We start from the raw sequence: 15,737 nt of genomic DNA, 5'->3' as shown, positions 1-15,737 counted from the left end.
GATTAATTTCCCTTCAGCACCAAGGCTTTGTGAGTTGTGGCCTACAGCTTAACATGCGATTCGAACCACATAAGCTCCCGTCGGGAACAGGACCCGGGTCAAAGTCGCGTACGTTAATTATATAACCATGAGAGAGCTGCTTCAAGTAAAATACATGCCATATGTCTGATCCGTATGGTATTATCAGACATGAGTTATGGAGATTAATTCTTTAAAAAAAGACAGAAAGAAAACTTATTTAATTGTAAAAAAGTATTCACCTGAGCTCGAGCTACCGGTAAGTATATTGTTTTGTTCTTTCGAAAACCAATTACAAATGTTTTGTTTGAATTGAGAACGTAATTACGATAAATTATCGACTAAATATTCTTCAGAGGCGCTGTGAAAAAAAATAAAGAAAAGAATTTAAAACATTACCACTGTTTACAGAACAACTCGTCACAATATGTATCAAACTTCAAAGGTCCAACTATGAACGGGCAGAATTTGGCAGGAAATCATCACGATTCTTTGTTGCTTTGCTAATGTTTGAAATTATTTTCCTTATACTTTTATTGTAATGCTTTCTAGAAAAATACTTGGTTGAAGATTTACCGTAATTACTTTTTCAACTTGCCGAACAAAGGGTAGAAATTAATGTTTGTTATGAATATTAGTGATAGTGAAGACGGATCTATTTTGCTGGCGGACGTGGCGCAAGATTATCCCACAATGACGAATATCTCTAATCCATGTCTTTGTGGGTTAAATACTAATAACGATGAAAATATCCTGAAATTGTATGAAAGACGGATTAATGAATGTAAGGAAGCAAGTATAGGAAAGATGCTGAGATAAGAACAAATAAAGGAAGCTACGATTTGAAATTAAATGCAAGAGCCAATGATGTGTAAAAACAGCAACAAAGGCAAGTGTCGCAACGCTGTCACACGAAAGACATGTGTTTTTATGCCATTTGAAATGCTTCTTCACTATCTTCGTTTATGCCTTCCGTCGCTGACGCGCCTGCTCCGTACCGACGCACCTCCTTGCTACTGCTCGGTTTCCTGCTGAGCTCCTGCCCTGGCAAGTCTTTACTTTGGCTATATCATTCACATTCACTTACAAATATATCACCGGTGTTCTTGCAAATTGCGCTAACATTTGACATGACCACCATAACACAGTACGAACCAACCACCTGCAACACAACACGTGAAGGACTGGAGATAATGACAGATTACGTCACGTAATATCCACAATTCCTGCTCGGGTTATGTCGGATAGAAGGGGGCCAAAACTAGATAAAGATCAGAATGTTTACAGGAGAAATCAGTGCATGTTATGAAAGGCTAATAGATGTGTGAGTAATCTGTGATAATAGTGCAATGTAAAGACGGCGTGTTGAGGGAAGAACATGGCGAGATCTTGCATCGGCCGTGAAATTTCAATTCTGAATTTTAAGGATATTAGGAGGAATACCTATTCAAATGCTCAACAAAGGAAAACAATATAGCACAACAAATTCTTGGAATCTACACAAATTTCCTATTACCTCTTAAGAAACGGGTTATGTTTAGCAAAAGGGTCCAGAAGCACGTTGAAAAAGATAAAATATACAGAAGAAATGGATGATGCAAGTATTTAGACCTAACATAACGTAATCATATCTAACATAACCTAACCTAATATTAGTAGAAATAATCGAAATTCTATCATTTTTTTTTTTTTGGAAAATTATGCTGGACTCATACACTAACATAATGTAACATAAACTAACTTGTGAACAGAATTACCGAAATTGTAATATATTTTAGAAACAATTGCTGGACCCCTTCTGCTAAACGTAAGCCCAGGAAACATCCCCGGAAGTGATTTTCTGTCATTCCAAATGGAAATTCATGGTTGCGGCGAATCTACACAAACCGTGAAGGTAAGTACAAACATAATTCACGTTAAAGAAAGGGTTACGTATTTTATGACACTGTTTTTTTTCACTATCATCGTTTATGCGTATACCCACTGCGCCTTCTCCCTACGGCCGCACCCCCTCGCTACCGCTCGGTCCCCCCTCCTGCGCTTTTGTTCTGACTCGATTAGATGGCATTCGTGCTTTTTGTGGCCACCTAGCACAAGTTGGTTAGTGTTTTATGCACTGTAAATTTTATGCCATACGTCCATACTGCACTGAAATGACAAATTGAACCTCACCTAATCTAACCAAAATCAAGTAATATTTAAAAGAATTTTTTTGTAAGAAAATGCTGGCCCCCATAAGGCCGACATATGCCACTTGCTCAAATACAAAAACATCAACATTGCAACATCGTATACCCCGTGACTCGATACCAGCAATCAACGTAGTGCAACAGGAAAGTTCTTAAAACCGGAACCGAAAGAACAAATTACTGAATCGAACAAAATGATTGAAATGGCCAAAGTAAAGACTTACCCCTGCCCTTACTCACTTAGATAGCATTTGTGCATTTTAGAGCCCGCTAAGCACAAGTTGGTTCGTGTCTTATACTCAGTTCTTTAAAGTCAACTTGCACCCAGTAATTCAACATCTACCTTTAAAAAAACTTGTTCTAAGGCAGTAAGAGTGCTTTTCGTACCAATGGAACGTAATATTCCATGAATGTAAACCTGCACCCTTATGAGAGGATGTCGTGAACGAAACATTACTACAAAACGTATAACCTACCAGCAAAAATTGAGAAAGCCTCCGGCAGGCGATTTGTAATTTCTGACCAATTGCTTCTGCTCATTAGCTGGCGGGGCTTAAAGGAATGAATACTGAATATGATCCTATTAGTAGAAATAAGCGAAATTCTATCATTTTTTGGAAAGGACCCCTTTACTAACATAATATAAACTAATTTAAACTGACCTAAACTAACCTAATGGGAATAGAAATTACCAAAATCGTAACATGTTTTTAGAAAAATTTGCTGGACCCCTTCTGCTAAACATAGGTCTTATAATTTTCTAATATTTCAAGTGGTGTTCTTAAACTTGATCTGTACACAAATTGTACAGAAGTATCTTGAGTAATAGGTACATTTATGTTACACTGTTTTCTTTTTAAAGGAAGAATAAATATTGTTCTATCAAAAAGCAACAAACCAAATAACCTCCTGAAAATTCTATTCAGATAGCTCATTAATATCAATTTTCACAACATAGGGAATATCTTATTCTGTAGGTAGCAAGGAATGCGATCGCAACTTTGGGAATTTATCACACATTTCTTCATTATCCGAGCTTATTACTACTTTCCTTACCTTACACAAAGTATCACATCTACATTGCACAAAATATCTATTATTATATGAATTTCCTTTGCGTAGGGTTCATTTCACAATTCACATTACCTCTTAACAGGAAACAACGCCGGAAGTGATTTTCTGTCCTTCCAAATGAAAGTTCTTGGTTGCGTCTAGACAGTTCCAATACTTCATGATCACTTCATGTTATTGAGCACAACGCAACTATTGCTACAATCGCTACCTACGACTTCATTCCGAAACAGCCACAGTAAACTTTCCGAATTACTGAATAATGTAAATAATACAACAAGTAATTATAACTGCTAGGCCGATTATCACAAACTGATATGGAAATTTTGTGTTACATTGCTGCAAATCAACATGGAATGACGCCCCAGGCTTCTACTGGGTAATGGCCTACACCAGGAATTCTAAAACTTTTTTTTTTTTTTTTTTTTTTTTGACGTGGAGCCCTTGTCAACGATAATAATCCTGAAGAAGGAACATTATGTTGTAGTTGGCTATAACAAAATATAATGGGCCTTATGCAGAGTCGTTTTGACGTATAATTAGCATAATACTGAAGACCTGACTACTGCAGGAAACATTTGTTAGTCGGATTCTTTAGTATGGCACTAAAGAACGCGTCAGAACGATTCTGCATAAGGACCAATAATATTAATATCGAAAAAGTGCTTGTAAAATATTTAGTCCGTAATCTGAAAAAGGAGTATGTTTAGCAGAAGGGGTCCAGAATCACGTAAGAAACACAAATTTACAGGAGAAATGGATGATGCAAGTACTTGGTAAACTAACGTAACCAAATCTAACCTAAACTAACGTAAGCTAACCTAAGCTAATATAATATTAGTAGAAATAAGCAAAATTCTATAATTTTTGGGAAAATTATGCTGGACCCATACACTAACATAACATAAACTAAGCTACTCTAACCTAAACTAACCTAATGTGAACAGAAATTGCCAAAATTGTAACATTTTTTTTTAGAAAAAGGAGCTGGACCCCTTCTGGTAAACATAGGCCTTTGAAAATTGTCCTTCTAATAAGGCGAGTGATGTGTTTTTTTCATTCTGTATAATTCTTTTATATTTTGCTATCAGAAATAGTCGAAGCCTCATGTCAGGTTCAGCATTTAGTCGATTGTGGTATTACGTGATGTAAAAAAAAAAAAAAAAAAAATGGATTTTGCTCACAACTGGTAGTTATCAGACAGCAAACAATTCAAAATACACGGGAATTCGGAACATGTGAAACACCATAACACCTTTCAACAAATAGTCCAGGCTCCAGCCATAAGACCCGTAGGAATGGCGTGTCTGACGGCTGTTCTCTCCTAATTTGAAGTTTATGCTTAAAAAGTAATCAAAAATCGTGAGTAGACATTTTGAAAACCGGCGATTTGGTTGCAGTGCTGCCATTTCTTACTTCGCATTTTTCTTCCTTATCGGATATTACAGATTGAAATTTCCTTGCTATGTTCATGAATACTCTCTTCTAATCTGGAATTCGCGCTTCAAAACCAATAAAAATAACCATGGGTAAACATTTTGATAAAGCAGTTAGTTTGTTTGCAGTGTTGTCATCTGTCATATCACGTTTTTTACTCATCAGACGCTGCCTGAAAAATGTCCCTTGTTTTGTACCTTACTGTACTTTTCTGATTTAAAGTTTATGCCTCAATATTAGTGGGAAAAAAGACGTTAGTGAACATTCGGAGAACCGATGGTTTGTTTGCAGAATTGCCATCTTGTATTTTCTCCTTGTCGGATGCTGCCCGAAAATTATTCATCATTTTGAGCATTCCTGTCGTTAAGTAGCGTAATTTCTTTGTGAAACTATTATTTTGTTGAGAAATGCCCTTCTAACATGTGTTGGTGGGTTGAGCGGTTGAAAAGTGTATGCTGTACTATGATAAAATTATTATAAAGATGAAAATAATTATTTATGCTCATTTAAATCTTTCGTTTATTGTGAGTGTATACAATACAATTTGAATTCTACAACAGGAAAATTTGGCATCTCTACGCTACATTAAATTTATAACACAAATTAAATTGTAGAGACGTAAAATGTATTCACTTTTACCACTTTTAATTTATATGTGGGGCTTGAGAAAATTCAGAAAACAAAATAGTAGTGGTAAAAGTGTGTGACAATTGAAATGACACTTACAGAACCTTCCCAAAGAAATAATATGAATGTAACACTTTCTTTTCTTCTTCACTATTAATAGTGTTGAGATATGCCTCCGACCTCGAAACAGTCTTCTTACATGTTAGGCTATGAGCATGTAACACCTAATAATCTGTTCCAGATAGAGAATACAGTGAAACCTCCCTTAACGGACACCTCTATAATACGGACACATTTTTTGTCCCGGCAAAAATATATGTTCGCTTATGGAACAAAACTCTCTCTTTTACGGACTCTCTCAGATACGGACGAGGACAGTCCTTTTTTTCCCCTCGACCTTTCAATAACCTTTTCATAAACGGGCAGGAATTATTCTCGGTTGTGCGACATATATTTCCTCACAAGCGTATCTATCATGAGTCTAGACCTGGTCAACCATCAAACAGAACAGCTGAACTTGAAATTCTTTTTTCTGCCCGCAATAAACTGCTTTCTGGTGGAAATCCTAGCAAACCTTCAAAACGCGATAACAATCATGCAGAGTCAGTCGTATGGCCAAGAATTCTATGCGAACTATCTTCCCTTCAATAACAAATTTAGTCCTTTTGCCTGTGGGCCTTGCATCTTTCTCGACAATTTAATAGATAACAAAACAAACATTGTTTGTTTTACAATAACATTTTCAACGAACAATGTTTCCTCCCTTACTTTTTTATTTGAAAAAGCAACATTTTTCTTTTACTTATCATACTGGAACAAGTCTGGGTTGGAGTTTTCCCGGCTTCCTTTTTTACTTTTTCTAAGAAGATATTTGTTGTGATTGGGACTGGGTCAATAAACATATGTACTATCATATGCCTTTTCATCTATTCCGCCAACGAAGATATCGCACCAGTACACAAACACACACACATGTGTCTTCCGCAACCGTACTGAGGATCCTCAGAGGCCACTTGTTAATGAGATTTATTACCCTTGTAGTTGGTTCTTAACGCATCTTTTGAGAAGGTTCTGAGAATTTGAAATAAATTAGAAACGCTTACAGGGTGATGACATGTGCTTAAGAAAATTAACATACACATATTATCTTTCGTAGTACCGATATACGAATATATTAACACATCCCCCAGTAATAATATTATTTAACATTCAAATACGTACTATTCAAATACGTACTAAATAGAGTATTTTCATATTGAATTTTACGTACTTACGTCCATATACAATGTATTTACTGTAGATTACAGCACACAATTACCGTTGTTAGAAATTAAATTTCTGTAGCCTCTCTGTAACGGACACCTCTCAATACGGACAAAAATTCATGTCCCATTGATGTCCGTTATTCAGAGGTTTCACTGTAGTACAAAATCACGAAGAAAGAATAATATTATAGTTTGTGATATTTGTGTGTAACACTTACATCAGCTTAGAAAACTTACACATATTACTGCATATTACAAAACCTACACATTGGTACACACAATGGTGGAAATTACTATTAATATTCCATTTGAGCCGATCGATGAAAACACGGAAGGCTACTTATTTTCGCAGGAAGAGTCACACTTGTAGTAGGATACACAGAATGTTGGCGATTTCCGGCATCGACACCTTTTTGTATTGCAATGTTTAGAACCATACGTTATTGTCAAATTGTCAGGTAAGATATTTAGGTTTGAATCGGGTAAGAGATCCATTTAGAGAATTCCATCCAAAATCTTCCGGATGCAATCGTACAAATGACCATATAGCAGATACACACGTATACACTTGGTAAAACGAAAGCTTGATATGGCCATGCAATGTAGATGAAGTAGGTAGTAGTGTCAACAGATTAACAGTCTTACTGGTTTGATATGTGTGGACATGTAATTCATCACCTGATTTACACACTGTGCCTGGTTTCATTACTTGGACCAAGTACTCCGCCGCGAGCTTATAATCTTCGTCTGTTGGTGGTATAAGGGAACCAACATATCTCAAAAATCTCTCAGGATAAACCCTCAGAGCTGTTGCTTTTGTTCCTACCTTACTATTACATCACAATCTGTTAGTATGTGTGTCGCAAGAATGACATTACATAATTTGCTACATGAAGTTGCCAGGGTATGAGTGGGAATAATATTCGTTTCTAACTTACGGAACCACAAGTCGGAAAAATCATATTCTAGGAACATTCGATGGAAATGAAGCAGTATAACAAAGACATCCGTATCTTTTGACCTTACTATAATGCGCTGTACACCAGTTTTCAAAATGTGCAGTAAATGTGGGGTTATTCGCAAATCTGCCTCTTCGATGGGGTTTGTCAAGTCTTCGATTGAAGTCTGTAGTGTAGTAGTGCTGGGAAGTACTAACACAGGAGTTGTGCCATCCTTGCAAAATAAGTCACTGAGTACTGCATTATGAGGTGAATGTGACATGTAAATGTTAAGGTATTCCTTTAGTACATTTTGTAGCATTACTTTATTATCTGATAAGATGGCCAAAACCTTGATATCTGCATTGGCAGTTTAGGGTTTGGGGTGAGCGCAGTAAGTGGTAGCGAATCTACAAATGCTCTTCTTTCCCTCTCTGCATTTCTTATGGAATGAACTAGGTAACTATCAAATATATAATCTTCACGTTCAAGTGGACATACATTTTTTACACGAAAAAATGAACATTTTTTTTTACACAGATTTATGAGAAATGAAAACATGTCTGAAATTGTCTGAAGGGATTATGTTTGCGTTCGTCGTATCTCACACATAACATCTATCACAACAGCAGTGGATGTAGATAAAGACAGTACTTGACGTGACTCAATCTCCGGAAGCATGTATCGTAATTCGATCATCAGAGCAGATTTCACAGGCTTACTAGTCGTACCGTTAGTGTTGATGAGGATAGTGTAGGTTGTAAAGTCACATGGAAGAATATCTCCTATTGACAGATATCTCTCTTTAGCAATGGAAATATATCTTTCTAGGCGAGTTACTTCCCTAACAATGTTATTTGGTTTCTGAGTTACTGCTGTAGGTACTATCCGAGTTGTTGAAACTATTGGAAGTTTCTGCTCATGTATCACAGCTGAGAGTGACTGCTTTCTAATGATGAGTCCTTCTTCCCTGAATTTTAAGTATTCTGCGTTCACATCAGTGACGTAATTGAGTAGCTTCTGTGCGCATCCCTCTGGCAAGCGTTCATTAGTTAAGACATTGTGAAACATTGTTTCTGAACTATCACTGTACGGATATGAAGTGGTATATGCTTTCAACATTTTTCCAAACTTCCTTGCATAGGAACTACGTAAATCGTGATGTAATTGAAGCTCATAATTTTAATTCCATTTGCGTTTGTCTTTTTCTGTCTTTGATAGCGTTTTTCATCATGTATTTGTTTCATTTCTTCATCTCTTTCTCTATTCATCTTTATCTCTTAGTGATTCCTTCTCTCTCTTACACACACACACACACACACACACACACACACACACACACATATATATATATATATATATATATATATTTCCTTTTTGCGCTTGTGCATATTACGGAGCTGAAGAGCTGAAAATGGTCACTTTTTAAAGCTTATTGACAAAATCTAACCTAAACATAAAAGTTCGACACACATGTTCAACTTCTCTGGAATAAAAGAATCCGCATAAATTTACTTTAATACAGTACTACCGAACTTGAATAAATTGAGTGTTATTAAGCGTTATCAATGCCCGAGCCGTTTCAGGCAGGTGGTTGTAACACTTTTGATGTTTATGGGTTCGAACCCCAATTTTTTCACATTCATTTTTCTTTTTGCAGCTACGTCGAAACGTTAAATTTTTGTTCTTTATCAATTGTAAATGGCGTTTACGTTCAAAATAAGAGTAATTATGGTGGCATTTATTTGGATATATTCTATTCTAATTCTAATTATATTCTAATATAAATAAAAATGTGTGTGTCTGTCTGTCTGTTAGTTTGTGTGCTGCCTGGGGACCGGACGAATGGAACGAGAGTTACCAAATTGTGGATACAGGTACCTTGATCCAGGCCCCAGACGAAGACAAAGCATTTTTTCAATATTCCAACCAGGGGGGTATCGGGGGGTGCGTTTACCGGGATATGTAAAAGTAGTAGAAAATGACGAATATTAGTGTCAAATTCATAGCTTTTGCGAACGCTGAGATCAATGGTGAACCTCTGATTGCATTAGCTTCTACATTCACCCCATTCGGTTGCAGACTGGGTATCACCGGCGGGAAATACTGAGATGTAAAAATAATCCAAAATGACCGATATTAGTGACAATTCCATACTTTTCGCGGTCGCTGAGATGAATGGTGACACGTCCACTAGCGATTACTTTCAAATTCAGCTACCCTCATATGTAGGTCTGGGGTCACCGAGTGATACCAAGATATGTAAAAATAATTCAAAATGACCGATAATAGTGTTAAATCCATTAGTAAAATAATAGTTTTTCCTTTTGTTGTTTAGTTTGTTTACATAGATATTTTATCTGACCCGTGCGAAGTGCGGGCATTTCAGCTAGTTTTAAAATAAAGAAATGAAATAAAAGCAATACGTATTTGTAACAATACAATACAAAATGCAAACAAAACAATATTTGTAACGAAATTCAGATTTGGTCCAACGCCTTTCTAATTCTCAACCACCCCAACGACCCTGTTTTTGGGTTGCCTACTATTGCAGGAAAGGGATAATTGCAGATGGTAATGCAGTTTTGGAGTTGTCCATACATGCACGCTTTCCCAAACAAATCTTTTCACAACGTTATTACAGTTTACAGTTACGATACTAATATTACCAGGAATGATTTAGGGATGAGCACGAGCGAGTTCGAGCAAGTTTTCATTGAAACTGACTCGACTCGAAACGGACATCATTGAGCTCGACTCGAGAACTCGGCTCGAAAAAATTCCTCCAGCTCGACTCGGAACTCGATTCGAATTGGACTCGAATTTCGAGTCGAGTCGAACCAAAACTAGCCAAATCGAGCTAAATTCTGTGTGTAGTTTCAAGTACTTTCTTTAAGTATCCTACATAGACAATATAATTATTATCAATGATACTTACTACAATACTACAACTTTATTATTATTATTATTATTATTATTATTATTATTATTATTATTATTATTATTATTATTATTATTATTATAACAATACCATGTATAAACATGAAAATTAGGCGGTTTGTATCTGAATACTAAAAAACTAGTTGACTGCTGGCCTCGGTAGTTGTGAAGTCTAGGAGTCTAGGAGTCGTTCCTGAGGTACTGTGTTTGGAGTTGAGTTTCGGAAGAGCAAGTATCCGGCTCGAGCCAAAAATTGTTAAAAGTTAGAGGTTGCCGGCTAAACATGTTCAAAACTGCTCGGCCAGGGTTTAGGATTGTCAACGGCAAGAGCGACTCGGCTCACAGCTCATTTAGTATTGAGCTGAGCCACAGCTCACATAACCGAGCCGGCTCGAGCCGATAGTTACCTGAGCTGAGTAGGTGCCTCATCTCAACCGAACCGGCTCGAACTGTTCGCTCAGTTGAACCGGGCTTCTACTTCGGCTCAAAACTTCGACCGTGCAGGTCTCAGCCTTGGTGGTAAGAACTACAGTATATACTTACATTGGTGCTCACGACATTTGAGACTGTCTCGTTGTAAAAATCCATTCTTGGTAATCGAGACGAAACGAGATGCGATCAGTGTCCCATCGCGTGAGCAACACTAAAAATATTCCATATTACTTCTTACATTTCTCATAGCTTTCGCTTCCCAGTCTAATCAGGCTATGATTTCAAAACGAGTTAAAACGAACTAAACGATCGAGCCATTTATAAAACTCCACTCGACTCGAAACTTGACCTTAAAACAGTGACTCGGCTTGGAACTTGACTCGAGAATATTACCTTTGACTCGACTCGAATTCGCTTCGAGTTTCGAGTCGAGTCGAGTTTTAACTCGACTTGTGCCCATTCCTAGAATGAATATAATTCTTACCTTACAAAAAATGAGAATTTCCAACGTACTACTGTGATTCCGCGCATGTCTTTGTCGTCCGTTTCGACATAACTACGCATTAGAAACTGTACTGCTTGCTTGCTACTTTGCTCACCATATTGCGGATGTCAGTGCAAACAAAGAACATGTTACGTGATTTTTTAACGGTATAAGTAAGTGTTTCCAATCCATTTTTTATTTACTATTACAAAAACCACAACTACAGCGAATTTCCTAGCATGGTGAACATTCCTTCATTTTCCCTATAATTTTATACGTCACCCAGCATAGAGAAAATTGGAGAAACAGAAGAGAGCAAACTCATTTCTAGGGAGTTATGACAGGAAACTAGGACGTTACGAACAATGTAATAAGGCTCGGTGCACTGACCACACATCACCTTAGTTGCGGTGGCTCACTGGTAGATCGCTTACTTTTGGTGCGTGACATCCCTGGTCGATCCTTGGATAAGTTTATGGTGGACCGCATCGTGTTTATGGGTTTTCTCGCGTAGTCTCGTTTCTCCCCGCATTCTCATTCCACCAATTCTTCCATCATCATGCACTTACTTTTAATCATCCGTCTCCCTTAACCTAAAAGGGCATAATCGTAGGACTTTAAACTCAAACATTTCATTTCATTGTATCCCCTTAGTTGAACGTGCCGTCTGCCTCTTTCCTAGAACTTCTTGGGCTGTAGCGGTAGAGGGCTTTACTTGGCGCTTTGCAAAAGTTTATTGAACTGAAAAATTAAGTTAGTTTTTTTTTTAACCCCTTCAGTGCGTAATTTTCAGATGCGAACCGCTGTAAAAAGTGTAGTTTTTTTTTTTTTTTTTGGGGGGGGGGGGACTTTGGATGTTGATTCTAAATCTGTTTCAAAATCACTTACATCAGAATCACTAATTAATAACTCTTGCTCGATGTTAGCATCGTTGAAATATCGTTTTGAAGCCATTACTGTGCTGTCTGGTCTCAAACAAAACAAAGAATGAAAACTGTATTTGACGAAGCCCAAACTCTATTTTAATTTCTTTATTTTTCCTCTTCTTCTTTTAATTAAGCAACAATTGAAACCAGCTGAGCGCAAACTTGCTAAATATTGTCGGGATAACATTACTCATATTATGGGCAAGTATATTCGCCATACGCAATACAAAATAGCCAAAGCAAAATGAAATCGTATATATACGCCATCCGCACAGCAGGTGCGTTTTGAAGACACGAGTTAACTCGTCACCCACACTGAAGGGGTTAAGGTACACTTGTGTCCACAATGATAGTCGCATATCTATAACTGTCTTCTTCTAAGAATATAATTTGATAATGATTTTGCAGGGGACTTTTAATACTGATACTATGTGTATAATCGGGAAATGTATGTTTGTGGTAAATTTCATAGGAAAAGAATTATAAATACGAAAATTACAGTGAGTAAAACAAAATGTTGCCAAATGGACAAGAAAGTTTTATTTTCATTTTACTGTTCTTATTTACTGCTCTTTTGACATGAAATTTACCACATACATCTCTTCGCCAATTATACACATACTAACATTATTATAAGAAAAACCGGGAGAATTCGTTATCAAATTATATTCCTACAACAACATATTAATAGACACGCGACAATAATTTTGAACATAAGTGTACAATTTTCTTCTTTTAACCTTCAACTTAATTGCGATTTAAATTATCATAGCCATAGGCGATACGTACACTAATACTTATGAAAAAACCTGAAAGTTAAGAGCTTCCAAATTGAGCTTTGCAACAGTTACGTAGAAGTGTAACATTTACAATATACAGTATAGTGAAATACAAAGCTCAAAGCACTAGTAAATAGTGCCCACGCTTGGATACATTTCCAATTGTGCTTATTATACTAATTTAAGGATAAGGATTCCAACAAAATTATTTTAAAACATATCCTTTATGGGGTCACGAGAAAAGACCTCAAATTTGGGATAAAAAACAAAAATAAACTTTGAGGTAATTTTTCTCTTGATTCTTTGGATGGAAATACTTGAAAATACCAAGTGCTATTGGATTCAGCATCATGTAATTTGGGATATAACTAAACATAAAGTTTGAGGTAATTTTTCTCTTCATTCTTTCGATGGAAACATTGGAGTCTCTGGCGGGGGACGAGGGGGACGCGTCCCCCTAATATTTTAAAGTACAAAATGTTCAGTATTACATTCTCATTTAATTTATTTACTAACGACAGAATAACATACTTGGAATATAATATTCAGGCTGTGAAATGATTATAACAGTTCTTGTCTCAAGGGGTCAGTGAGGATAAGCAGAAAAATAACAAATGGATAAATTTAAGATAATAAACAAGTTGATCTAGATTCTACTATTTAAATCACTTTCTTTGATGTTCCCGTCCCCAAATTTTACATGCCAGAAACGCCAGTGAATGGAAATAACTTCAAGATACAAAGTTTCGCTGGATTTAGCATCCTCACATTAATGTAAAAAGCGCAATTAGAAATTTATTCAAGCATGGATACTTGCACTATATTGGCATAAGCCGTACTTGGAACATCCCAATTTTGAGGTCGTTTTCGTTGTGACTGTATGTATACATATATTTAAAAATAGTTTCATTGGATTCAGTATTTTCAAGAGTAAGAGTAAGAGAGAGATTTTGTGGGTGCGACGACAGCGAGATCTTTTTGCACTCATGCAGAGACCTAACAAAAACAAATTAAAACTAAACCAACAGTAATAAAACTAGAAATAAATTAATTAAAAATACATGAAAGAATATCCACACACAACATAATTAATTAGATTGCATGCAAAATCTGAAGCTCTTGGAAAAAAAGCAACGGTCCACGAAGAAAACGAGTGTCGTCACCAACGTTGTCGATGCCGAGCCAGAGCGGGGCAATCAACAAGAAGATGACGGCAATCAACAAGGTATCCGCGAAAGACAGATTTTGGAGCTGCAACGCCACGTGAAAGATAGTATGCATGCGTCAAATGACTGTGTCCAATACGCAGTCGAGTTAAAACTATTTCTTTGCGCCGAGACTGTCGGAAACTAGAAGTCCAGAATTACGGATCCTCGGATGAGTATGTTGAAGTATCTTCAAGTTAGTGTAAAAAAAAAAAAAAAAAAAAAAAAAAAAAAAAAAAAAAAAAAAAACGAAATTTGAAATTTATCCAAACGTGAGCTTATAATCGTTAATGAATCTAATAGGCACATATTTAAAGCACGAAATAAAATGAATACATTATTTTTTTGGTGAAAACGTTCGCTTTGTATTTGCTACGAACTGCATTTAAAAAAAAAATTAAAATAGGCCTATATGCAAGGGATGGGCAAAACTGTTTCTTGCAAAAACAGGAAACCAATTTCTAGGATAATTGAAAAGAATTGACAACCGGTTTCCTCCAAAACCGTTTTTTTTCATCGAAATTGTTTTTAATTTTCTCAAATAGTTCTAGTTTTTATTTTTACTGAAATCAGTGTGATTTTCGATAATGCCAGCATCCTTTATTTTTGTAGTACTCATTTCCACAAAGTTAACAAAGAAGCAAAAAAAAAAAAAAAAAAAGTATCTGTTAGAAATTCGAATTGGGTTTAAAACCGAAACCGGTTTGATCGAAAACCGAACGAGTTTTGAGAAACCTGAGTTTTGATAGTGACCGAACTAGCCTTGGAAAACCGGTTCTTTGAAAGATTTTAAAAACCAATTTGGGTTTTCTAAAATCGGAAACAGAAAACGGGGTTTAGTGCTCATCACTTCATCACTAATATATATTGCACCTATCTATTTCGTGATTTTCTTGTTATTCACTTGAGCTCCCTAGTGGCTAAGCGGTTAGCGTACGTGCCTTTGACGTGGGAGACCAGGGTTTGATTCCCGGCGGAAGCTCATGTGGTTCAGATTCCACATTAAACTGTTGGTCCACACCTCATACAGCCTCGCTGCTGAAAGGGACGGTAAACTGAAATCGAATCGAAATTTTATTATTCAATTTCGGTATACAAAATATGTATTCAATTTTGAATTTTTAAGAACAAGCTGTAAAAAAATAACTGTTTATACAACATAGACTACTAAAAATCAAATTAGTGCCAGTGGTTTTCTTTTTTTTTTCTGGTAAAATGTGAATGCGAAGGACGGCGCGGTATTAGAAAGTTTGAGAACTCCAGTTGTTGATCATACTAAAAAGTACCCGCATTGGATCAGAAGAAAAAAAGTCGTCTGCTGATGAATAAGTAGACCGGGCAACCCTGATTTCGTGCTACATGTTGGATCAAGTTCATGTATAATCCGTTGTACGGAAGCGGCGCTGTTGCCCACGAGAGAATCGTA

At 36.4% G+C, this 15,737-nt stretch overlaps 1 protein-coding gene across 6 annotated transcripts in view; it reads right to left on the bottom strand.

Moving 5' to 3' along the window:
* The window catches only part of Ets97D (DNA-binding protein Ets97D), a 39,930-nt gene extending 36,428 nt beyond the window's left edge, over nt 1-3,502 (bottom strand). For 4 of the 6 annotated variants that reach the window (XM_081728057.1, XM_081728062.1, XM_081728063.1 and 1 more), the window contains exon 1: nt 3,264-3,417. The gene's annotated coding sequence lies outside the window, so the exon portion shown is untranslated. Of the gene's footprint in view, nt 1-3,263 lie in introns of all 6 variants that reach the window. The other 2 variants (XM_081728061.1, XM_081728059.1) reach the window with 2 other exon arrangements.
* Nucleotides 3,503-15,737: the final 12,235 nt, after the last annotated feature.

Source organism: Thermobia domestica, chromosome 10, assembly GCF_964235325.1.
Source record: "Thermobia domestica chromosome 10, izTheDome1.hap1.1, whole genome shotgun sequence".
NCBI lineage: Eukaryota > Metazoa > Arthropoda > Insecta > Zygentoma > Lepismatidae > Thermobia > Thermobia domestica.
This window is presented reverse-complemented; position numbering and strand designations above follow the sequence as displayed.